A 26,802-nucleotide genomic window follows, 5' to 3' on the forward strand; every position below is an offset into this window, starting at 1 on the left:
TTAGCGCCTTATCTCCCTCTCATCCATCTGCTCCCAGTTGCCCAGCCCTGACTGCTGCAAGGAGCAAGTTTTCCCTCCCGTTGGCTCTGCCAATCCAATCTAGTGCAGCTCAGTGAGGAAGCAATCTGCATTCTGTCCTACCCCTGGGCATCATCCAAATTGCAGCTTCATTTCAGCAGCAAGGATAGAAAAGGCAGACCAGGCAACGGCCCTATACAGCACAGCATGCCACAGTAGCTAGCATTTCCCATTCTGGGAGGTTGGGGGAGGGCGACTTGCACTCTCTGTGGTGGAGTCCCATATTCCTGCCCCCCACCCCAGCCTTTGAAGTAAACAAGGCACATAGGAATTGGGGAGGAGGGGGATGTCAGAGACAACAAGCAAGGCTTCCCTCCCAGTAAAGGGCTCTGATGCATAGAAGGAGAAGGGATAGCACCCTAGCTAAAGGGGAGGTGCCAGGATGTTTCCAGGGGACCAGAAGGGGTTGCTTAGTAGAAGGTAAGAAGAAGGCAAAAGATGGTTCACAGGTGTGAACCACCCTCATGCCCCTTTGTCTCATGGTGAAAAGATCACACAGTGTCCCAGTGTGAAGCCTTAATGGAGGAGGTTGTTCCATTGTTGCTCCTACGTAGTGGCCTCAGACAGAGCAGAGCCCCAGTCTGATTCTGTGAGAGATCAAACTCTACCTGGAGAAAATGTTTTCCCCGGATAGCCATTCATATCAATTTGCCCAGCTGAATGACCTCCCTGGGCCTATTTGTTCATCAGTAAAACAGGCAATATCCAAATTGGATCCAAATTGAGTCTCTCCATCCCTTCTACTCTTAAATCCTATGATCTCAGGAATTCAGTTCAGTTCAATCAACATATACTGAGTGCCTACTATGTGTAAAGCTTTGGTTGGAGCTCTGTGAATTGACTCAGAATTAAAGGAACCAGAGAGAAGTCTCAGGTTTGAGAGATGATCGTGGTTTCCAGGGTGGCCGACCAACAGCCTGAAAGACCCTCCCTAAGTACCAGTGCTTAAGGGAAGGTCCCTCAGAACACTGGACAAATCAAGTACCCTGGGAAAACCTTTCTCAATGAAACTACTACTTTTTCCTGGGATGTTTTCGGGTGAGTTGTTCTTAACTCAATAAACCAGGGCTATCAGCTGAATTAAAATTAGCATTATCATGAATGCATACTCAACAAATAGTTATACCAGCTACGTGCAAGGTCCTGAAAAATTAATATTAATTGAACACCTGAGATTTGTAGAGTACTGGGCTAGGTGATGGGGAGAAATAAGTATGGGAATACTCTCCTCAAGGGACTCCTGATCTACTTTGGGCAGAAGGATAAAAAATTAATCCAGAACACAAAACAGTTTATGATAAGGCCAAATGAATGAAGTAGGGGAGAAGCGCTATAGGAGTTTATGGAAGGGGAGAGTGCTGTAGGCTGATACATCTGGGAAATGTCTGAAAAAGGAGGAGGTAAGAACTAAGCTGGGTCTCAAAGGCAGCACATAACTTAAATAAGAGGTTACATGGGTGTGGTGGAAAATGCATTGAAGGCCAAGCATGGTGGCACACACCTGTATCCCCTGCTCCTGGGGGAGTCTGAGGCTGGTGCATCACCTGACTTCAGGAGTTTGAAGCTGCAGTAAGGGCTAAACTAAAGCCCATTGGGGTATCTGTGCTAAGTCTAGCACTCATAAGGAAAGGCCCCAGAACAGAGTGCCAGCAGGCTGCCTAATGGCCTAGGTCTAGCCATTCATTCTAAATCACTATTGGGATTGGGTATGTGAGTGACTGTTGCGCTTCTGGCCTGGAGGAGAGAGAAGAAAGAAAGAAAGAAAGAAAGAAAGAAAGAAAGAAAGAAAGAAAGAAAGAAAGAAAGAAAGAAAGAAAGAAAGAAAGAAAGAAAGAAAGAAAGGAAGGAAGGAAGGAAGGAAGGAAGGAAGGAAGGAAGGAAGAAAGAAAGAAAGGAAGAAAGAAAGAAAGGAAGAAAGGAAGGAAGGAAGGAAGGAAAGAAAGGAAGGAAGGAAGGAAGGAAGGAAGGAAGGAAGGAAGGAAGGAAGGAAGGAAGGAAGGAAGAGAGAAAGCAAAAGAAAGAAGGGAGGGAAGGAGGAAGGAAGGAATGAAAAAACAATTTCACTGAAAGTATATATGTCTGATTCTAAAATGAGAAAGGAGGAGGGGAAGGGTAGTACAAGTAGAGGAAATGGTACAAGCACAGATATACAGGCAGGAGTATGCATGGGGTGTTTTTCTCAGATGGTCTAAATCTATTGCTTTTGGGGAGAAAAAGAACATGAGTGTTATCCTTCAATGTGTGGGGCTGTCAATGAAGAGCCTTTGAAGGGTTGGGGGTAAGGGGAATGTGAGTGAAGCAGTGCTTTAGAAATATGAATTTGAGGGAGCAGCTAGGTGGTGTAGTGAATAAAGCACCAGCCCTGGATTCAGGAGGACCTGAGTTCAAATTCGGCCTCAGACACTTGACACTTACTAGCTGTGTGACTCTGGGCAAGTCATTTAACCCTCAAAAAAGGAAAGAAAAAGAAATATGAATCTGCCCATCAAAGTGTAGGTTAGATCAGAGTAAAGAGAGACCAGGAGTAAGGAGAGTAGCTAGGAGGCCATTGTAATAAAAGAGGCAAGAGGTGCCGTGGGTCTGGACTGAGGTGTTGGCAGTGGACATGGAAAGAAAAGGACAGATTGAAGAAACATTGCAAAGGAAGACTCAAAATGAAGACTCCACAGGACTTGTGTTGGCCACTGATTAGATGGGGGGAGGGGAGAGGAGGAAGATAATTCTGAGGTTTCAAGCCTGGGTGACTAGGAGATTAGTGGCACTATTGACAGAAAGAGGGAAATCAGGAAGAGGGAAAGATGATGAGTTTGATTTTTAAACATGTTGTGTTTGAGGTTGAGGTGGGATATTGAGGTGGGAATATTCAGTGGGCCATTAAGTATCTTGTCCTGAGTATTGGACCTTCAGAAGAGAGAGCAGAGCTAGAAATGTAAATTTAGAGATCATTTGTATTCAAGTGAGAGACTCAGCCTGTCCAGTGGTGGAGAGAGGGGTGGCCTTGAAGCCTTGAAGACATGATGTCAAGGCATGCCTCTGACACATACTGCTGTGTGACCCAGGGCAATTCACTTAACCTCTCAGGGCTCTGGGCCAGAGGTATCAAACATGGCCTGCCAGCTGTATTCAGCCTGAGACACTCTCAAGTACAGCCCCAGATTGAAATGTAATTGGGAAATATTTTTTAAAATAAATAAGAATACAATGAAACATATATAATATTATCTTTTAGAACTAAGTCAATACCTGGCACTCGGGGATCCTTGTGTACAGAATAGTGGCCTCATTTCTATTGGAGTTTGACAACACTGCTCTAGGTAATTATCTAAGCTTCTAAATTGCCCTGGGAGAAGGAATTTCCTCTTCTGGGAGGTGCTTGTACTTAGGAAATCACCGATGATCCAGTCTCTATCCCTCTTCCTATCCTTGTATTTCTTTAAATGATAGTTGAAGTCCATCGGAATGGATGACATCTCAGAAGGAGAAAGTATAGCTAGAAAAGCTAACATCCAAACCATTAGGAATACCCATAATAAGGAAGTAGGTGAAGACATGGAGCCAGTGAGAGACAGGTAAGGGAGAACTGAGGCAGGGAAGTATCATGGAAGTCAAGGGGAAAAGGCCTGGGAATTAGATCGTTGACCTTGGAGAGAGTGATTTCGGTTGCACTGGGGGAGAGGAGGGTATAGGCATTGGACTGCAAGGGATTCAGTGGTGAGTGGGAAGTGAGGCAGTGGGCTGTCCTCTTGAAAAGTTTTGTAGAAAAAGGAAAGAGATTTGGCTCTAACACAAAGGGTCAGAAAGACTGAGGGAAAGAGGTTGGCATGAGTATGTTTGTGGGGAGAATGGGGAGAACCAGTGGAAAGAGGGAATGCTTGATCATGCAAGAGGAGGGATCTTTGATAGGTGAAGGTCTGAGAGAGGGTGGAAGGGGATGGGGTCAAGGGCATCAGGCAAGAGTTTCCATATTGGGAAGAAATAAAACATCTTCATCAGAGTGGAGGAAAGGAACTAAGGACTGATAAAAACAGATATTTTTCAATGCCAGGAAGCTTAAATGACCTTTCTGTAAAGGAGGAGGTGAGGTCATCTGCTGAGAAAGAGGGAGTTGGGTGTAGGCTTGAGAGCCTAAAGAAGTTAGAAAAGAGAGGCACGTGTGCCAGGGAGTCAACACGAGATGAATAAAAGGATTGCTGAACAGTCATGGCAGGTTGTTCCTAACCCAGGAGCAGGAAGCTCTGGAGCCTGCCAATGGGCATCCTAGGTGGCCTTGAGGTCTCTGGATTTGGAATACAGACTCTGGCTGATGGGCTATGGGCCAAGGGTAAGAAATGCTGAGACTATGAGAAGCCATAGCTGCAAGCTTAGCACAGATAGGGCTCTCCTTGCTGGGCCGCTTGTCTTTGTTACCCAAAGCCTCTGACCCCCGGGGCACTAGTGCAGATTTAGCTGAGTCAGAATGTGATGGAAAATCACTATTCTCCGACAGCAGTTTGGTGGTGCGTGGTAAAGGAGTTGGTTGGGGCTCCTGCTGTCGGTTACTAATAGTCCTGGTGTCTATGCCACCAACTGAGCGGGCACTCAGTCCCTGGGGCTGATCTCAGGATACTTAAGAGCTGGCAATGTTGGGAAAAACAAACCCACCATCCTCCTAAAGGCAAAGCATTTCCTTCTTGGATCCAGGATAAGAATCCAACAACCAAGAGCAACATAAGGAATAAATATAGGCTATAGGGTCTTAGAAGTAGAGCTAGAAAGAAATTTAGAGGTCACCTAGCCCAGCCCCCTCATTTTACCAATGAGAAAACTCAGAGAAATTAAATAACCTGTCCAGGTCATATCAGATAAAAGGTGGCAATCAGGATTGGAATCCAGGACTTCAGACTCCAAACCCAGTGTTCTTTCTACAGCATGGTACCACTCCATTTCCTTCCCTTTGAAGGGCATCAGGGCAAACAATGCAGCTGATTAGCCTATATACTTCATGCTCCACCATGATTATCAAACCCATTGAAGCTCTCTGGTCCTCATTTGTAAAATGAGAGGGTTTGGACTAGATGACCTCTAAGATCCTTTCCAGTTTGAAATGCTAAGAAACTTATGAGGTAGCCCCCAACCTGGCTCACACGTGTATATACACACATACACATATTCACTTATGGTCTCAGAAAGGCCAGATCCCTAGATATCCCTCCACTCCCAATCAGCAGGCTAAATCTTAGAGCCTAGGATACTCTTGGTGAGTAGTTCCTATTGCCTCCACCATCCCCCAGCACCCCATCATTGGAGGGCACACATAAGAGATTCTGGAGACTCATTGCTTTCTCTTTAACTCTACCAAGGAAGGGTTGAGATAGCTGGTACTCCATCAGCCTGTCAGTTCTTCCTTCCCTCTGTATGGAAGCTCAACTAAATATATACTGTGTTCTTTCTGTCTTCACTTCAGACCTTCTCCCTAAGAAGGCTCTGGAATTCTGGTGTGAGTCTCAACTCAGGAGGGACTGCCAGCCATGGGTATCAAGGGCTTCCACACAGTCAGACCCTTCCTGTACATATTTCAGGACCAGTGGGCAAACACACCTCAGGCCTAGCAAGGCCTGGTCATAGGCCCCATCACATCACATTGCAGACCCTTTTGAAAGCACAAAGAAAGAAGGGTTGTCTTCCTGGCCACAGATTTTTTGCAAGGGATTGATGGAACACTTATCATGATATAGGACAGTGGAAGACTGAGAAAGAGAGAATGGGAGGGATGGCCTGGTCCTCCCTGGCCAGGATCTTCTCCTAGGGAGAATATCTAGAAGACAGATGCAGCAGCTCTCTCTGAGAAGAGCTGATATTTAGGAAGGTCCCTGAGAGCCTCACACTCAAGGAAGGTCTAGATGTTTGGATAGGGCAACCCCCTTCCTAGCTAAGTCCCAGGAGCCAGAGGGTCCTTATGGGTTAAGAATACAGACAGGTGAGTTCTTCAGTACTTCTAATGAGCATTAAATCAAGAGAATCTGTCCCATAAGTTTTTTTTTAAACCAACATTGAAGAGAAAAATCTCAAGCTTCTAACAATGTGCCTGGGATGTGGTCCCTTTTCTGTCATTATTCTCTCTCTCTCTGTCCTCTCACCCCCCTCCTTTTCCTCTTCTCTCCCTTCTCCTACATTCTTCCCCCACCTCCCCCACCTCTCTCTCTCTCTCTCTCTCTCTCTCTCTCTCTCTCTCTCTCCCCTCTCCTCTCCTCCCTCCCTCCTCGCTTTTCTCTCTGTTTCTCCTCTCATATGTAATATCTTTTACATGTAATATATAATTCTTTCATTTCCTTTACTTTCTTTCTGTCTTTCTCAGCTTCTCTCTCTTTCCTTTTGGTCTGTCCGTCCATTTGTCTATGCTCTCTATCTCTCTGTCTCAGTCTCCCTCCACTTGCACCCTGAAGTACCAGTGTGGCTATGTGAGTGTATTGATTCCCCGGAGCCGGGGGAAAGCAGGAGGTAGAGCTGGGGTGCAGGCATAGGGATGGAAATAGAAGGCTATAAATTATTTGTGACAGGAAAGCAATAGTGCCAGAGTGCTGAGCACAAGTCCTGTGTCACTATTAGATTCCTTTTAGCCTGATGACACTGTAAAAAAGGTTAAGTGTCTGCTGGAATCGTACACCTGGGGGGCCGGGGCAGCCCGGGAGCAGAACAAGCCACCGAAAGCAGGTATATCAATTCTCCAGGCCAATAATATTCCTCTCATTGATCGCCACGCAAAGTTCAAAAATCTCATTACAGCCAGGCAGACCAGGAACTTTTTACAAATCAATAGAGTGATATAATGTATGTATACTTAGTACAAATGTATCTATTCATCTATCCATCCATCCACAGTCCGCCTCAGGGTTTCCAAGTTAACCTACCCATCATATTATGTTATGTTATGTATGATATTATATTGCATGATGTTAGATTATAATAAATAGCTTGTGAAAAGTCTCCCTGAGGAGGGGACAAGAAGAGGTCCTGTTAGCATTGAAGTGACACCAGACATCTCACCTTAGACTAAAGTGGTATCCAGGAACATCTTTTCTAGACCTAGGTCTACCAGGGGTTTTTTAGGAGCAATGCTCCTATGCCTCTTCATGAAAGCCCCAAAAGGAAGACACGCAGGATCATGGAAGAGCAGAAGAACATACTTAGAGATTCTCCTTCCAATCTGTCAGTGACTGCCACAATCCAAGTCATTCAGACAATTGCATACCTTGAGCTAGAAGGGACCCCAGGGGCCAACCGGGTTGTTTCTAACTATGAAATGGGGACAACACCACCGACTGGAACCAGGTGATGGTGGTAAGAGCGTATCATGTGGACCTTGCCAGGCTTGACCAGTGACGCAAAACAGGCTGTCCTCTTCCCATGAAAACCACCTTTCTGGTGCTGGTTTGCTTAAGCCCTGAGGCACAGTAGCAACTGGCAGAGAGCACAGGGTACACAGGCTGAGGGGGTCTCAGATGAGGATGTAATATACTCTATATCTATAATCAATACCTGTAGCTCTAACTATAAATGTGTGTTTTATATATATATATATATATATATATATATATATATACACACGGGGGGGAGGGAGAGACAGAGGAAGGGAGGGAAGACGATAGAAGAGAAAGAGAGGAGAGAGAAAAGAAGATAGAGGAGGAGAAAGAGAGGAAGGAAGGGAGAGAGAGAGCCATTCTTACTCGGCAAATCCAAGGGTCTACCAAGCATACTATTTCTGACCAGCTGGTTCCCTGTGCTCATTGATCCTGAAGTATGATTGCCTCAAGCAAGTGGACAGTAGGGCTTTTACTCAGTGAATCCATGCTTTGGAGAACCATAATCAAGAACATCCCAGCCAATAAAACTTGTGATTCATGAAGCCAAGGGGATTTTGACCAACTAATCCATGTAATTTCTTCCACTCTACCTCGGTCCACAGGTGTCTTTCCTAAGCAGCCCACACTAGCCATATGCCCCTTAGGCAAATTAGCCACAAAAAGCATCATGAGACTTTTTCCAACAGGGTTTCAAATATGAACTATGGAAAATCATTTTTAAAAGATTCACTTTTACTAGAAATGACACCTACTTTTCTGCCCCTCAGAACCATTATAATGTTCACTCCACACTGCTAACCTTAAGAACCTCAAGGTCACATCATCCACACCAGAATGCCCCCCCTCCCTGATCACTAAAGTGTATCATTCATACCATACTGTTCCCTCAGAAGTCTAAGGTCCAATATACAGCATCCCACACTATCCTCCGGAGCCCTAAGGCACACCACACAGTCTGCATTTGCCTTACCTCCCCCTCATCCTTCCTGCCTCTCCATCTCACCTCCAAACCTTAAGACTTTCTATAGGTATATAGCTGTAGTATAGTGGAAGAGGCACTAGACTTGGGATCAGAAAAACTGGGTTGGGTTTGAATCCTGGCTCTATAGCTTATTATCTGTATGACCTTTGGTCAATCATTCAATCTTCTGAGTCTTAGTGTCCTCTTTAATTTGGGGGAAATAATCTGCTTCACAGCATTGTCGTGAGAATCAAAGGGGACAGAATTTTAAAAGTGCTTTTCAAACCATAAATCGCTATATAAATGTAAGGTATTCATCTGCACTAAGATTCTGCTCTGGTGTCTTATCATGGCATGGACATGACTCAGTTCTTGAAGACAAGAACCTTGACAGGATCCACCAAGTAGAACAGACTTTAGGTCCTGACCCTGCAACATATGGGTCTACCAGGGCAGCCTCTCACTATTGCTAGAGTGTCAACATTAGAAGACTGACCACCCCGTGTGATGACTGGGGCTGGGGGTAGGGGGTGCAACAATTCTCTAAATCATCTGACACAGATAAGGCTCTGCTGGCCAGGCTGCTTGGAGGGCTGACACCCCTTCCAGATAGGGTGAGTGCTCATATCAATAAAATCACAGAGCTTTTGAAGGATTATTATGAACATAAGAACCCTGTTTATATGAGATCTCCAGTCCCATACTGAGTCTAGCTTTGAAACCTATATAGAATTTTAGTCTTTCCCTCTCTCTCCCTTTCCCTCTCCCTTTCCTTCTCCCTCACCCATCTCTTTCCCTTATTCCTTCTCTCTCCGTCTCTCCTTTTCTCCCCTTTCTCTCTCTTTCTTTCTCTCCTTCTCTCCCTGCCTCTCTCTCCCTCTCAGTCCCCCTCCCCTCTCTGCCTTTCTCTCCCTTTCTCTCTCTCCCTCTCAGTCCCCTTCCACTCACTGTGTACAAAAAGAAATAGATATTATATATATTATTTCTCTTTCTTTGCCATATCCCGAGCTTATGCTTCTAGAGAAAGAACTCACAATAAATAAAGGAGCTCCTTTTCAATTTCCTTTTTTAAAAAGCTATAAGCAGGGGCAGCTAGGTGGTGCAGTGGATAAAGCACTGGCCCTGGATTCAGGACTACCTGAGTTCAAATCTGGCCTCAGACACTTGACACTTACTAGCTGTGTGACCCTGGGCAAGTCATTTAACCCCCATTGCCCTGCAAAAACAAACAAACAAACAAACAAAACAAAACAAAAAAAACCAACCAAACAAAAAAAAAGCTATAAGCAGGGGCAGCTAGGTGGCAGAATGGATATAGCACTGGCCCTGGAGTCAGGAGTACCTGAGTTCAAATCCGGCCTCAGCCACTTAACATTTACTAGCTGTGTGACCCTGGGCAAGTCACTTAACCCCAATTGCCTCACTAAAAATAAAGCTATAAGCATCCATATTATCAAGACAATAACATCTTTGTGGGACTGGACTACATTGCTAGACCATTTAAAAACATTTTGGAGGGGAGGGGTCAAAGTCCTTTGCCTCCAACCTCTTCATCTCCAAAGTGCATCTGGGCCCTCAGAATTGCCTACTATGTCTCACGGCTCAAGAAGAAGGGATTGAAATACACATGTGTGAGTATATGTGTGCACCTGGCAGAAGGAGGGTGTACCCCACAGCTATAAGACAGGTGTGCAGCATGAAATGGTATTCTATGAACAGCAAGAAAGAGGTTGGCACAAAGCTTAACACTCACTTCACATACACATACAAATACACTGTAGCTCTAACTATATATGTGTGTTTATATATATATATATATAATACATTCATACATACACACACATACAAGATCATAGAAATACAGCTAGTTGCCATCTAATCCCTTGGTATAGTTTTAAGATAGCTGATCATAATTAGAAAAGTTTGCCTCTATAAAATTTTTCTATTGATAGTATTTCATAGGCAATATTGGTCAGATATCAGTATCCTAGAATCAAGAGAAAAAGGTTTTATCATGATATATGGAACAAAGCCAGAAATCTCACTGTCTTCAACATGTCTTGAGCCTCCCGACTCATGCTTTGGTTTATATCTTTCTCTTCCCCTTTGCCTAAAACGCCTCGCGCTCCCTTTCCTTTGCTGAACTGAATCTTCCCCATCCTTCAAGCCCCAGTCTAATCCCTCATCTTTGAAATCTCCAGACTGCTCCATCCCACAGTGATCTCTTCTTGATCTGAACTGCAATAACACTTGGTGTTTGTGTCACTCATTTGAGAATTAATGTCGTGTCCTATCACATCTGATATTGTACTGAACTGTTATTTGTCTTTTTTTAAAATATGGAAAATATGTTTTCACTTATTTCCATAATTATCTAGTAACCTTCTTAAGGGAGGGCAGGCATCCTGACAGCCCAGCACAATACCTTACATGCAGTAGGCATTTGATAAATATTTTGTTAATTGGGCAAGTCCTTGAGAAAGGGGAAGCTAGGTGGCACAGTGAATAAAGCGCTAGGCTTGGAATCAGGAATCATCTATCTGAGTTCAAATGTGGCCTCAGACTACCTGTGTGACCCAGGGCAAGTCATGTAACCCTGTTTGCCTCAGTTTCCACATCTGTAAAATGAGCTGGAGAAGGAAATGGCAAACTATTCCAGTATCTTTGCCAAAAAGACCCCGAATGGGGTTATGAAAAGTTTGAAATGACTAAACAACAGTAAGAACAAAATTGAGAAAGTTAGGAATATATGGCTGGAAAGGGGTCTGGAGGAGTTGGCCAGGCAAGAGACATTTCTTTAGTGTGGCTATATTGCCCCTGGCCAAACAAAAATCAGTAAAGTAGGTGCTAGTCAGTCCCTTTGGAGCCAGGGCCTCTGGCCAATCTTCTGCTAGCTTTCTTTGGCCTAAAATCACCATAGCTTAGTCAAGATATGATATACACTACAATAGACTTTTCTATTCTTATTTTCATTTTCTCCCTTCACACAATCTGCCTTCAGGTCAAACTAAACCACTACCTCTTTCTCAATTTTTATCTTCAATTTTCTTTCCTCTGTGCATTATCCCACACTTCCTCTACCTTCCTGTTTCCTGGAATCTTTCTCTACCTTCAAGACCCAACTCCAGGGAGAAATCCTCAGTGAAGCCGTTCTTGATCCCCCAGCTAAATAGACCCTTCCCTCCTCAAATTTTCTTGGAACACTTTGTTTGGAGGTTTCCTTTGTCCACATTATAGCCAACCTTGTATGGTAGTCATTTGTTTACATTTTCTATGCCCCTTCTTAGATTGTAAGCCCCTTGAGGACAGGTATCATGTTGGTTTTCAATTCAAAGATTATGTGCCTATTTTTTAGGTGCTGGGGATACAATGATGAAGAATGATACGGTCCCTGTCCTTAATGACCTTATAATCCATGACACAAGATGTACATAAATAAGTATAATTCATAGTCCAGTGAGAGATACACACAATGCTTTTAAGTAGGTAAATATACTCCTTCCCATCTCTACATGATTTGGCTTTGTCGTTGTATCACACCCAGTGTCCACCTGCCTAACCCAACAGAGTGGGCACCCAAGAAATGTTTGCTAATGCAATCTCAGCCCCAAAGAAGCCTATCAGGAGGGAAACCAAAGCCAGGGGACTTAGCCAAGCATACAGTATACGTCAATGTGTTAAGGATGCAGAAGCTGAAACCAGATCCTTATGGGGGAGTTGTTTTGGGGTTTCTTTCAAGAGAGCCATGGAAGGTTATAAGCAGTCAGCCAGCCAATATTTTGTTAATCCTGGGGATGCATTGGTCCTATCTAGCCCTGCCTTTGAAGTCCTTCAGGTGGCCCACTACTGCCACTCACCCAACTTAAAAAGATAAGAAGGTTCCTGCAGCTTTGAAAGAAAACAGCCCCTGCCCAGAGAATTGGGGGCAGATAGAAATAGTTTAATAAACATTTCTGACCAGTTCCTGGATGACAGATCCCTAATGGATGCTTGAGGAAGCTAGACTGTTTGGGTATATGCCTGGCCTTCTAAGACTGACATCAAGGAGAAGAGCCAGGCCCTCCCTCAATATGTCCCTTGGTGCCTGTGGCAGAAACAGGATTCTAGGCTGGGTGAACCAAGGGGCTGACAGAGGGGGGACAGTTCAGATGGGCTTGGAAGAATGAATTGAAAGCATATGGATTAATTTGACTTTAAGATATGCATAGGTTTAAAAATTAAGAGGAAATGTGTTTGACAAACCATTTGGAAACCAGTCTGAGGAGCTTGCCAAACCCAGAGCGTGACCAGATTAGTCCCACTCTGAACTGAGTCTGTTCTCAGATTCTATCAGGGCTCTCCAGGTTAGAGCCAGGGCCTGTCTGGTGACAGAGTGGGCTGTAGGAAGACCTACTGCCCAGTACACCACCCTGCCTTGAAAGGTTCCACCTCCAGAGGTTAGGAGAAGGACTAGGGATCTGTACTTACACATTATTTTTGTGCCAAGCCTCTCTTCCCTAGAAGAGGCAAAGTCACACTTAGAATCATGGGATCGTAGTGTCTTGGAGTTGAAAAAGGGACATGAGGAGGTCATCCAGTCTGATCTCCACCTGAAACCATGTCCTCTCTACACTCCACAGGAAACATGAGAGCCTATTCTTTTCTATCACTCCCTCTGCATCGATCCTTGAGAGAATTGTGCCCTGGGGCAGGAAAGATGGGGAGCTCCTCTTCTGAGGCATTTCCAGTTCCAGGCTCTCCCTTTTACAATCCAGCCCATTCTGATAAAGAGAAAGAGTTCCGAATTCCGTCTCTCCCATTTAATCAGGATATAATATTATATGTCTCTTACTCTCTCTGACCCTCAGTTTCCTCATTCATAAAATGGGGATAATAGTATCTGCAGTGTTTATACATTTTATTTGAGGGGATCAAATAAAATAATGTATGGAATAAAGGTTCTGAAAACCTTAAATATATACATAAATGTATATGTATATTTAGTAGAAATGATTATAATTATAGTATAAATATTTCTATTTTAAGCATATTTCTATTATAATTATTTAGTATAAATATTTATTATAAATTATGACAATTACTACTTCCTTCTCAAAAAACTCCAGTAATTTCCCACTTACTATGTACTACATCAAGTTCAAATTGTAAATCCCAGCATTTAACTCTCTTCAAAGTATAGTCCTATCCATATTTCCATAGTATTTGTAAAGAAATGACCCCAGGTAGAAAGGGGCTCAACCCTTAGAGCCAGACCCTAGAACAAGCCCTGCCTGGAAATGTTTTGTTCTCCTCTCTAATGGGTCCCACTCCAGGAACAGAAGAGTAAAGAAAACCTTAAGTCCAGTCGTTGGGATGTTTTTTGAAGGGGTGAGGCTCAGCCTTTAGACTGGCATTTCTCTGGGCCTATCAGTGACTTTGGGATATACAGACTGGTCTCTCTATTTTGCTGTAGCTTGATATGGTTATGATTTAGTCATCTGAGCCAGTGACCTGAGCAAATTTATGTGTGGGCAGTTTAGCAAAAAGAACATGTGGCCAGGGAAATAGAAATATCTGTTCATGTAGTGTACATGCATGTCCTGTGATGAGTAAGCATGCACGTCTGCCCTGTAAATGGGGTTGCATTTTTCTTTCAATTAGATAATGGTAGGTTTCATATATTTCATGTGCATGGATAGTTCTCTTACATATAGACTACTGTATGTGCACATATGCAGGATATTATATACATCTGATTTCTTGCATTTCTGAATGTACTTGTACCTCTGTATTTTGTATCGAGGGATTATCTGTGTAAATTTACTATATTGTATATATATATAATATGTACAAATACATATTCATATATGTAAGGGGGTATACAAATATGGACCTGTCATTGTTTTCTGGTGTGCTTAGAGATGTATATTGTTTGTATGCTTGCCTATATACTGGTGTTGATGTGTGTGTTTGTGTACTTGTGTATCTCTACCTATGTCCAGGGTAGAGGAATGGGGAAATGAGGGAATTATTAAACACCAAGCAAATATGCAATAAATTCCATTGATTTTACAAACTCCAACTTGTCTTCAGTCTCCTTCTGTTCTTTATCCTGGGGGCATTGCAACAAAACCCTATTTTAAATACCTTTGCTTCCCCCTCCCCTCCCCAAAAAAGTGTCAATATTTTATTTGGATTTTTAACTTCGCTCCATAACAGTTGTTTGACCTCCTGACTCATGTGAGTCACATAAATTCTGGGACTTTATTCAGGAGCCATGTTCCTGCTATTGAATAAGCAATTTGGGAGGGTGAATTAATGACTTGTGCTGTTGCTGGGAGTCCCTGAAGAAATATTAAAATTGCTTGCAGACTGAATCAATACTCAGCGAACACCCAGCAAGAGGACTTCGGCTCTAGAAGGGCCACAGACTGAGGCTTGGGGGAGGAAGGGGATTCCTGCACCCAGGTTGGTCAGCCCCTTCCCCCCTTTCCCTGGAGCGCTGTCATTTTAAGTTACTGCAAAACCTTGTTATGGGCCCAAATAGGGTAGAGCTGATCTACCCTGTCTTGGGAAACAAGGACTCTGGGGACAGTTTATTCTCTGAGTAATGAGAAGCTGGAGGCCTTATTGGAGGTGAAGGCTCAGGCCCATCTTGCAGCCCCTGATGGAGGCTCTGCCATTGCAATTGCTACTGGCTTTGGAAGGCCACGATGCGATCTGGGGAACCCAGATCGGGAGGGGTCTATTCTGGTCTACAGTTGTGTCCCTGCCTGCTGTTTGTGCATAGGAAGGCTTTGCACAGCTGGTCGCTAATGAGAGAGCATTGGCGGTGTGTTCCTGACTCCATCTGGGTGTTTTGACCAGTGCTTGCTCTTGCTGCCGAGGTCCTGTGTTCACTGCCTGAATTTCCCTCTTTGTGTAGACATGGGTGTGACTACAGGTTCGGAGTTTGTATTGTATTGTATTGTGCTGTCAGCTTGTATTGTATTGTGCGGGCGCATTCCTGGAGCTGGCTTAGAGTTTGTTACTCTGGGCTTTGTGACATTATAAGGCAGAGGGAGAGAAATGGGTGCACTTTGTATAGCATTGAGTTGGAGGAATTTGAGTATTGTTTAGAGCTAATGTCTGTGTTGCTGTTTTGAATTGTGGCGTGTGCCTTGATCATATCTGTGTCTTTTTTTGGTAATATGTGTCTCAAAGGTTAGGTTAATGGGTGTCTCCTTGGTGATGTAGATTGAATAATTACAAGGGACTTGAACACCCCTTCTGCCATTAATTCATCTTGCCTATTCCAGAAACCAGGCCCCAGGACAAATACTCTTCTCAAAAATCTGCAGACTACCAGGTGAAAGAGAATCCAAAATCCTCCCAGGAAGGAATGAGGAGAAAGATGCCCTGATGAACAGTCCTATACCACACTAATAAGGAGATTTCCCTCCAAGATCAGTTTCCCACTCCCACTTATGAGGCTTATTTGGAACATTTGGTTATGGAGCTAAACACTGTACCTGCAGAAGTCCCCACATGTTGGAAAAAAAAACAGAAACGCATACCTCCACAATCCCCCTTCTCATTCCCACAACTTGTGGAAGTGAGAAAATTAACAACAGAAATCTTCATTCTGTCCCTAAGAATCTCTAGCAAGGTCCAATCTAGTGAGTTTGCCCATAACTCTCTCCTTCACACCTGCCATACCAGTCCAGCCAAGGACTATATGACTCAGCGATGATCTGACACATGTTGAAAGTTCCTGAATCCTAAGGGAGTATGGCCACTTTACACCCTTGTCTGAGAGTATTACAAATATCTGACTGGGATAGAAAGTGAAGGCAGATGTGTTGTGACCTGGGCCAGGTATATGTACACCATGGGTGGAGCAGCCTATAGATGTATTTCACATGTGTAGAATGGGCCATGAGTCTCTACATATGGCACAGTGTTCTGTACACCAAGCTTGTAGGTAAGTGTATGAACTCACAGCTGTGCATGAACATAAAGAACATATGGTAGAATGGGGGGAGGAGAGGAGGAGTATGCATGTCAGCATTTCCCTTGGTTCACATGTGTAAGTATGAAGAGAACAATTTCCTGGGCCTAGACACCAAGAAGTATGAGTGGTTATGTTTGTGTGTATCCTTACAGGAGGACCCAAAGTCAACAAAGTATGGGCATTTTTTAAAATTAGAAAAATGAGGGACCTGCAGTGGGAGAAAGTCATGAGCCTGGAGCTTAAAAAGGTGGATGGCTGGAGCTTTCTCATTCTCACCAGAACTCTCTCTCCCTCTCTTCTCTCTCCCACCTTCTCTCTCTCTCTCTCTCTCTCTCTCTCTCTCTCTCTCTCTCTCTCTTCCCTCCCTCCCTCCTTCCCTCCCCCTCTACCTCTCCTTCTCTCTCTCCCTCCCTTCCTTCTCCCCTCCCTCTCAGTGCCCTCTGGCATTGACAGGGCAAGGGAGAAAAGAGAGGGAAATGTTTTTAATGGCACAAAACACTTTTCACTCTGGCCATTTTCACTGACTATCTTTTATGTTTGGAATGATCTCCCTCCTCATCTCCACCTCTTGGGCTTCCTTGGAGTCCCAGCTAAAATCTCATCTTCTATAGTAAACCTTTCCCTATCACCTTTAATTCTAGTGTCTACTCTCTGTTTCTTATCTCCAATTTCTATTATCTCTATCTTGTTGTACATAGTAGTTTGCATGTGTTCTCTCCCATTAGATTGCGAGCTCCTTGAAAGCAGGGATTACCTTTTGCCCTTCTTTGTAGCCCCGGTGCTTAACTTAGCACAGTGCCTGGAACATAGCAGATGCTTAATAAATATTTCTTGATTATTGACTATGTTGTTTTAAATTCCTTTTTGTTGTTGTTGTTTTAAATTAAAGGAAAATTAACTGAGTTTCCAGAACTCAAACTTAGTTACTCAGCAGATTTAGTGTTTATTTCCTACTTATTAAAGCCAGTTCTTCAATCAATAAATAGATAGGGATTAGCTTGACCTTCCCATATTACGGAGAGTGTCTAAATTCAGCTATGTAAGTTGTGGGGAAGAAGAGCTTGAGAAATAAAATAATTTCTATGTGTTGTTCAAGCCCACTGAGCTAAACTTCTCAGTTGCCTATAAAAGAGTAAATGGCAGGGGGCAGCTAGGTGGCACAGTGGATAAGGCACCTGCTCTGGATTCAGGAGGACCTGAGTTCAAATCCGGCTTCAGACACTTGACACTTACTAGCTGTGTTACCCTGGGCGAGTCACTTAACCCTCATTGCCCCACAAAAAAAAATAATATAATATTAAGAGTAAATGGCAGAGACATGCTCAACTAAGCTAATGAAGAAGAGTGAGAATTCTAAGGACAGGAAGGAGACTTGAACCACCTTCTAAGAATCACCAAAGTTTTTCTACATAAAGTTAGGGGACCTGGGAGTAAGGTCTCCAAATAATTGAAAGGCAGGGTGACATAGTGAATAGGGTACTGGAGTCAGGAAGATTTAAGTTTAAATTCAACCTCCATCACTTACTATCTGTGTTGGGCAACCTTTGTAAAATGGGGATAATAATATCCTAGACCCTTAAGGCTGTTATGAGAATCAAATGAAAATTATAAATGTATGTGTGTGTTAGTCCCACTGGTGAGGGGAACTTAGGGTAGTGAGTAAGCAAAGGATGTAAAGAAAAATGGAAGGTGAAGGAGAAGGGGGTAGGGAAGAAGAAAAAAGGGGTTTGCAAACTTTGTAAACACTACCCTATATATAAATATAAGCGATCATGGTTATTTGCTATTTTGTCAACTTCGTAAACACTAACCTAAATACAGTCTATATAAATATAAGTGATCATGGTTATTCACTGCTTTGGAAAATCAGGGTTTCATTTTCATCTGGGTGGGCACAAAGGAAAAGGAAAAGAATTACAATTATCCATTCATTTGAAAAATGTAGACAGTTGAATCTCACATTTCCAGTCCTAAATTGAGATTTTAAAATCTGGATTATCTGGTAAATGAAAATACCTTGCCACCTATGCTTAGAAAAAATTTTTGAATCTTATTAATTCTGATTTTGGCTTTGTCCATATAATCAGAGGTGTGTGAAAGAACTTGGCAGAGAAAGAATTTGTCAGAAACAAAACGTTCCCCACCTTACCCATACCCCATTTCTATAACTGAAAAATTTGAATAATTCAGGCAAAATATGACTCTGGTCTGAATTAGAAAGATAACTGCCAAGTTTTCCCTTTGGTTTGGAAGTGTCTACAAGAGTGAGGCTGAGAAAATGTAATGTGATAAAGTGTGGTCAAAGCCTCCTATGGACTAAGCAAGTGAAGGCCATTGGTTTTGTGCACAGGAATTTTGGGGCCAAAGCTGCTTTGGGCTTCTCAGGCTTCTGATAGATTTAGGCACCTTTTATGAGAAGGACCCAGAAAGAGCCTGGTAGATTCTAAGTACTCCAACAGCGATAAGGATACAGTCAGAGAGTGAAGAACAGTTACCCTGACACCCAGTTGCTTATATATTTTCTTCCCTTTTAACTTTCCCTCACCTTTATTTCTCCATCTCTTCTCTCCTCTCTTCTCCCTTTCCTTTCCATTCTTTTCTCCCCATCTCCATCCTCTATTCCTCTTCTCTTCTCTCTCATTTCTACCCTTTCCTTCCCCTCTCATCTCCTTTACCTGAATTTCCCTCCATAGCACCAGAAATACCAAAGGAATACCAAAGACGGTTTTTCCTGTATCGTTTCCTTTCACATTAGAAAGTATGCCATCAAATGTAAAGTCCCACAATCCAGGAAGTCTGGAAAATGCCAAGCTTGAGATTTTCACTAGAGAAACAGCAAGCATTAACATAAAGGAGGAGTGGGCACTCACCCATGCCTATATATTCCCATTTAAAGACATACTACACAGGTGGATTTCAGAAAAACCTGGACTTACATGACTTGACACTGAATGAAATGAGCAGAATGAAGAGAGCATTGTACACAATATCAACAACATTGTGTGATGATCAACAGTGATAGAGTTAACTCTTCTCAGCAATACAATGATCCAAGGCAATGCCAAAAGACTCACGATGGAAAATGTCCCCACATCCAGAAAAAGAACTGTGGAGTCTGAATGCAGATTGAAGCAGACTATTTTTGCTTTTGTTGTTGTTGTGTTTTTTTTCTTGTTGCTGTTTCTTCTTTTTTGTGTGTTTTTCCTTTTGTTCTTATTCTTCTCTCACAACATGACTAATGTGGAAATATGCTTAATATGATTATAATATATAACCTATATCAGATTGCTTGCTGGCTTCAGGAGGGGAGAGGGAAGGGAGGGTGGGAAAAAGTTTTGGAACTCAAAAATCTTACAAAATCTTACAATATGTTGAAAACTATCTTTACATGTAATTGGAAAAAATAAAATAAAATACTTTATGAGAATTGGGGAAAAAATAAAGACAAGCTATAGGTACAAAGTGAAATGGACAACTGGGTCATGTGGTTTAATCAAAATGCAAAGAAAATCAGATTTCCCTGAAATCTTCATGTAATTGAGACAAAGAATTGTGTTTCTTTAAACATACGGAAAATGACCTCAGTTATCCATTTAACTTATATAGCCACAGTCCCAAATGAGCTCCTCACTCCCATAAAAGTCCAGGGTCTGCTTTCCAAAGTCACTGGAGGTCATGCAGTTCAGTGCCATTTAGTTTAAAGCTAACCTGCCAAATTATTTATTGGATTCCTTCAACTTATTTATGAGAAGACTTTCATAGATTTAGAGGTTGAAGGAAACTCATAGGGTTAAATCAACCTTCACATTTTACAAATGAGGAAACTGAGGACCATAGAGGAGAAGTGAATCAAGGTCCTTTGACTCCAAAGTGCTTTCCCTTCTGTACCACACCAACTCCATATGCAGTTCATTATCTTGTACATTTATATATGACATGCCACATCTATAAACTCCCTGGCATCATCATTATTTAATAACTTGTGACAAAAGAGAGCATTCTTTTTTTGTTGTTGGCCTTGTTTTCTTTTAAACACCCAAGATAATCAGCTGCATAATACTATTTTCACTTTTGTTGTTGCTTTTTTGTTATTGTTCTTATTTATTCTTTCTTGCTTTTTTTCCTTTTGTTCTGATTAATGTGGAAATATGTTTAACATGATTGTAATGTATAACCTGTATCAAATTGCTTGCTGGCCTTGGGAGGGGGAAGGGAAGTGAGGGTGGGAGAAAAATTTGGAGCTCAAAAATATCTTTACATGTAATTGAGAAAAATTAAAAATAAAAATAAATTGGCTGCGTAATTCCTATTCTAGCTTCTTAGGACAAAAAAAATCCTCCCCTAAGCCACAAAAATTTCCTATCTGTTGCTGTTCCTCTTGTAAAACTAGCTGAATTCTGCCAAACCCAAAGAAGCTTCCCTAACATGGCTTTTGGGTCAGCCCCTGCCTCCCATCAGGTCAGAGGACCAGGCTTGAGGGTATCAGTCACATTGACTTCTTGCTTCCAAAGCTTTCTTTTCTGGCTGTTAAAAGAGCCTATGAGTTTTGTCCTAGAGAGGTAGCTTCTCATTGGCTGGGTCTATAAGTAGAAAATTATGTATAAAAACTGAGAAATTCAATTGACTGAATGTTTCTAAGATCTAGATTCTTAGCACCATGTACATAAAACTTCTGGAAAACTGACCCTGAAGACTACTCAAGTCACAGGCTAACATGGCTACTTTGGCTTTCTCTAAAATCAAATCAGATCACTTTACTGTAAAGCTGGTTGACCATGGTCCAGTTGAACAGAGATATGAAGCTAATGGTGTCATACCCAATTAGATCTCATCTCACAGATGCAACCTCATTCATACCATTTGAATGGGTGTGTGTGTGCTTGCTTGTGTTTCTGCAAAGCTTGTACATTCTTATGATGGTCCAGGTACATATTTTGAAAATTCATACATAACATCATTAGTCTTTTGCCATCTCCTCTCAACCTACCTTATCTACCTTGTTTCGGCTAAATGATGCAGTGGATGGAGAACTGGGCCTGGTGTCTAGAAGAGCTTACTTCAAATCCAGTCTCACACTGGTTAGCTGTGTGACCCTAGGCAAGTCATTTGACCTCTGTCTGTCTCACTTTCCTCAACTGTAAAAAGGGGATCATATCTCCCAGGTACCTACCTCCCAGGGTAGGTTGTAAGGCTCAAATGAGATGAAATTTGTTAAGTGCTTACCACAGTGCCTGGCACATAGTAGGTAAATGCTTATTCCTTCTCCTTTCTTTCTCAAATGTTAATGTCAACTTCATGTAATCTCTCCATAAGAAACTTTTAGAACTTTTGGGCAGCTAGGTGGTGCAGTGGATAAAGCACCAGCCCTGGATTCAGGAGGACCTGAATTCAAATCTGGCCTCAGACACTTGTCACTTACTAGCTGTGTGACCCTGGGCAAGTCACTTAACCCTCATTGCCCTTCCCCCAAAAAAATAATAATAAAAAGAAACTTTCAGAACTTTTAACTGACATCAGCAAAGGGAATTCCTTGTTAATCTTTGGTTTTGTCTCCTTTATAAAAAAAAGATTCCCCTATATGTAGGGGACAATGTGGCTTAGAAGACAAGCTTTGGAGTCTGGATGACCTGGGTTCAAATCCTGCTTCTGATACATGCAAGCCATATAGCCATGGACAAGTCATCTGTTCTTTCTCTGAATGAACCAGGTAAATCTCCAATATGATGGAGTTACACCTGAGCTGCTAAAATGTGTTAGTGAAGGGAATACACAGAGGAACTAAAAAACCCAACTTTATAGTATCCCATTCTAAAGCACTAAGTATTGTGAAATTTTCAAATGACCCACCTGCCTGTTGGTTGACCCTCTGGTTGCTGAGAGGAGCGAGCACTATGCTTCCTCCTTGTACACGTGTATTTACTCTTATGTACATAACATGTATATATGTATGTACTCTTATACATTACACATAGTCAGCTTTTCCTATATGGGTCTGCTCGTGGCCCTGTGATAATGTAGGTTCATATTGGAAGGCATATCTCAGTGGAGAAGGCAAGAGTCCTAAACATTTAGAGACCATTTCTAGTTCTGACCCACTCTAATAATGAAGCACTATTTTGGGGAGCAGGACCATGGAGAACAGCCCCATGGAAAGAACGGCTCTCCTCCAAAACCTCTCTACCCTGCCCCACCCCTACAAACTACAACAACATTACTGTGAATGAGAGGGTGCTTCTAAATGGACTTTGGAATGCTATTGGAGTGGGATGGAAGCCTTCTTTCCATAGTTAGTGCTCTGATGCTTCTTTCCCCTTCTCCCTCACTTCATCACTGGCTTTTTATCTCTCTCCCAAAGAAAAAGGAAAAATCTGCATTTGACCTTGAACCTAACAGGTAACCCTGGCCTCTTTATTCTCACTGTAGCCTAAACTCCAAGGGTGGCAACACCCCAGATCAAAGCAGTCCCCTACTCTGCTGGTCCCTGGAGACTGGTAGTCAGCCAGAGGGACCAACCTAACACTCCAGTCATGAAAATAAATCCCATTGTATTTGCATTTTAATTTTCCACATAAACAAAGGCCCAGAGTACATGGCTCCAGCAGCATCACTGGACTGAATTTAATTAGAAATGAAAAGTTTATAGGGCCCTCTTTAATGCGATTAATGCTCAGTTAACATTTATCACATACATATGCTGGAATCGCCTTTTCTAAGCAGCCATAGGCCATGAAATGAATTTCTTCCTACTTTTCTGTGCCTGCCTCAGGGCTGTCCCCCGGGGAGGCTCCTGGGTTCACTAAACTGCTTCCTTGAGGAATAGGACCCACTTAGACTTCAGAGAATGGTTCAGGGTATCTGGAAGGAATGGAGAGAGGGCACCTCAAAGGTAGATAAGTCTTCCCACTGGGTCACGACAGATTGGCTAAAAGGTTTCAGAGGTGAACTGGAAAGCAAGACTCCTTCTGCCCTCTTACCCTCCCCCATTCTGAGGACTACTCTGTGGGCTTGGGGGAGGAGAGCGGAGTGGGAAGAGAAACTTAATGCCAAGGAGCCATCTCTGTACCCCACTGCGGCCACCCTCCCCCACTTTCCTCCCTTCATCCTCCTCCTTTCTTAATCCAAAGGCCAGTTGTCTCTCATTCAAGACTCTTCGAAGGCTTTTAAAAAATCCTTATAATTCCAGAGTGATTAGGGAAAGGTAGGGGAAAAAAAACCAATAAGCAGTTACTTTCCTCTTTCTATCTGTTTTCTGTCCCTGGTAGACAACCTAAGCTAGGAAAGTGGCCTATGCCTGGCCCTCCCCTCCCGAGTGTCAACTCGTTAGGGAAACAGCAGGGGAGTGGGGGAACATGAAACCTCTATTGGTCCCTAGAGGAAGGATGGCCCTTCCTTATCTTATCAAATTCTCTTCGCTCTTCAATTATAGTCTATTGAGATTGGCCTCTTAACCCAAACAAGCTAACTTGGTTAAGGAGGAGTAGAAGGAAAAGGAGGAGGAAGATGTAGAGAGACAGATGGGGAGAGGATCTGAGATATGTAACTCAGTAGATGATAAAAGGGGATAAATATTTTGAACCTCAGAAATCCTCTTGCACACTTGGCAAGCCTGAACTGAAAGATTCTCTCTAAAACATGCTGGATCATATTATACTCATCTTACATATACTCGTCCCTGCACAACCATGAAAAATTAATCTTTGTCCAACATGCACAAACCAAGACATAAAACAACATATAGAGTTAGGACACATATGTTCACATGCATGTGCTTGCCGGCACATATCATGATGCTTTACTTACATGACAAGATTGATATACACATATATCTATCCATATGTGCATATGTGTGTATATACACACATGTATGTATGTATATATATAAAAGACCCATGAAAACCCCTGCCTCTTATTCATCATCAGATCTATCTGGGTGTGGATCCAAAGCAGTAGTAACAATGTACATTCTAAATTCTGAACAGACATTTCAACAGGAACCTTCGTGACATCTCCACACAACACCAGGGCTGCTGGGTTGCCACACAATCCCTTTTCCTAACAGAGAAATATCAAAATCCCAAAGTTTGAGGGACTCAAGACTCCATCCAGTATTGCTAGCAAATAACCAAGAAGATGTTATCCATAAGCTGTCCCCCACCCCCAGGGTCCCTGCACACACTTGGCCATGCTAGCCTAGGAAGAGTGAGAAAGGAGGCCACTGGATGCCATCAGAACCCAAGGATCCTCCCCTTTCCATCCACTGGTCCACCTGCCTGCTGCTGTCAGGGCTCTGGGGCTTCCCCTCTGATTCCTGTGGCTCCCCTCTAAGAAGGTTGGGCCAGTGTGCTGAGACCCTCCTATCTTTTCTGCCTGCCTTTCTCCCATGAGAGGTCTCTCCATAGTCCCCAAACATGTACCACCCCCCTCTACCCTATCTGATTAGAGCAAAACCAAATCACACGAAAGAGATGACTTCTAGAAACAAGAGAGGACTTACTAGCTGTGTGACCCTGGGCAAGTCACTTAGCCCCAATTGTCTCACAAAAAAAAAACAACAACCCAAAAACAAAACAAGAGAGGCTCTCTTAGCTAAGGGCATTCTCTCTCTCCTCCCAAAGTTCTCTACCTTGCTTCCACTCTTCCTCTTCTCCTCTGTCCTAATGTTCTCCATTCTTTTCTCTGTCCCCCCACATCTTTGCCTTTCTTTTCCATGCTCTATCTCCAGACTCTCTGTTGTCTTACACAACCTTTCCTTCCTCTCAAGAACCCACTGCTCTTCTCTTGTCCCTAAATCAATGGAGGGAGCTGTTCACTTCAATGAGGTTCAGGCCAGGCTGCATGTAGCCTGAGGGGAATGGGGGAGTCCTCCCCAGGCCTACCATCAGCTTCCAGAACAAGAAATACTTCTGAAGCAGAAGCCACAGGGAATAGAGGTCATCAGCTCTCCTTTCCTCCCTCCACGTCTAGGATAAGGTGGGGGGAACTGCATTGCAGGCAACCAGACTGCAGGTCATTGAGAAAACAGTCTGCTCTGCCCCTGGTACCCACCTCCTCCCACTGCAGGTACGCTGCCCGGCTGCCTGTCTGTTGGACCATCAATGTCCGTCGCACGGCCGCCGTGCCTGGCACCACATGCTCTCCTGGATCTGCTCCCAGAATCTCACAGTTTTTCTGGAGCTTTTCCACCTCCTGCTCTCAGGTCACTTCTTAGAAACTTCTCCTTTCTCTTACAGACATGAGTTTCTTTCTCTTTCCCCTCTCTCCCTCCAGGCTCTTTTGTGCCTCTAAGCACTCTAAAACAGGCAGTTCCCCAACCCTCAGGATGTTCCATGACCTCTCAGTGTTCTGGTTGCCTTCCAGAAGGACCTGGGGTTTGACCCCAAATGGGGTTTGCCCTTTGCAAACAACAGAAGGTCCAAGAAACCTTTAGCTCAAATGAGCACACTCCTTTGCCTCTTTTCCTAGCTTTCACAATCCCTGTATTTACATATAAACCTTCAAAGAGCTGCATTAAACACACAGAGGGAGCTATCTGGCACTTTCTACCTCGATTCTCTCTTTCGTTCCCAACGTGCATATTCACACTCTCACAGTGGCCTCTCTTCCTTTCTATTCTTCTTAGCTAGCTCATCATTTTTATTTTTCAAAAACCAAACCAAACCAAAACTCTGATGTCTTCTGCTAATCTTTCCAGTCAAAAGAAGTCTTTTTTAAAAAAAAGTGATGTTTAATCCTATGGACCCTCAACATATTCCCAACTTTAGTTCTCTGCAGAGGGAATTTCCTCAACCTCCCATTTATGGCTACTTTCATGGAATGACAGAAGGGACCTTAGAAGCGAACTAGTCAAACTCATTTTACAGATGAGGAAATTGAGGCTCATAGAGATGGAGGGTCATGCCCAAGGTCACACAGGTCATAAGAATTAGAGCTGGTATTTGAACCTATTACTCTAAATTCAATGTTTGCTCTTGTCCTCTCATACCTATAGTAAACCTTCCCTCATTGGTACCTCTTCAGATGCATATACCCAGTCAAACAGTGGGGGAAACATAAATGCTTTGCTTCCCAACAAAGGTATATTGTTTATATCAAATAGCAACCAAAAAATCATGATAATAGCTAATTAGGATTGTCAATGAGAGGTTTACAATTATAAACAGCTGGTCCATTTCCCAACCCTCCCCGGACCTTGTAATGTCCTGTTCCCTTTGGGTCCCCTGGTTTGTTTTCTGTCCCAGATCTCCTCTTGTTTCCCTTATAATTATAGGCAGCTGAGTGGTCCAGTGGGTAATATTTGACCTGCAGTTAGGAAGATGTAAGTTCAAATCCAACCTCAAATATTTCCTAGCTATATGACCCTGGTCAAGTCACTTAACCTCTATATACCTCAGTTTCCTTACTTGTAATATAGGGATAATAATAGCACCTATAGACTCAACCTCCCAGGGTTA

At 43.0% G+C, this 26,802-nt stretch overlaps 1 protein-coding gene across 1 annotated transcript in view; it reads right to left on the reverse strand.

The window, feature by feature from the left end:
- PAX2 (paired box 2) overlaps positions 1-26,802 on the reverse strand; it is a 102,754-nt gene that overhangs the window by 60,373 nt on the left and 15,579 nt on the right. The gene's annotated exons all lie outside the window — the stretch shown is intronic.

The sequence above is a fragment of the Dromiciops gliroides genome, chromosome 2, assembly GCF_019393635.1.
Source record: "Dromiciops gliroides isolate mDroGli1 chromosome 2, mDroGli1.pri, whole genome shotgun sequence".
NCBI lineage: Eukaryota > Metazoa > Chordata > Mammalia > Microbiotheria > Microbiotheriidae > Dromiciops > Dromiciops gliroides.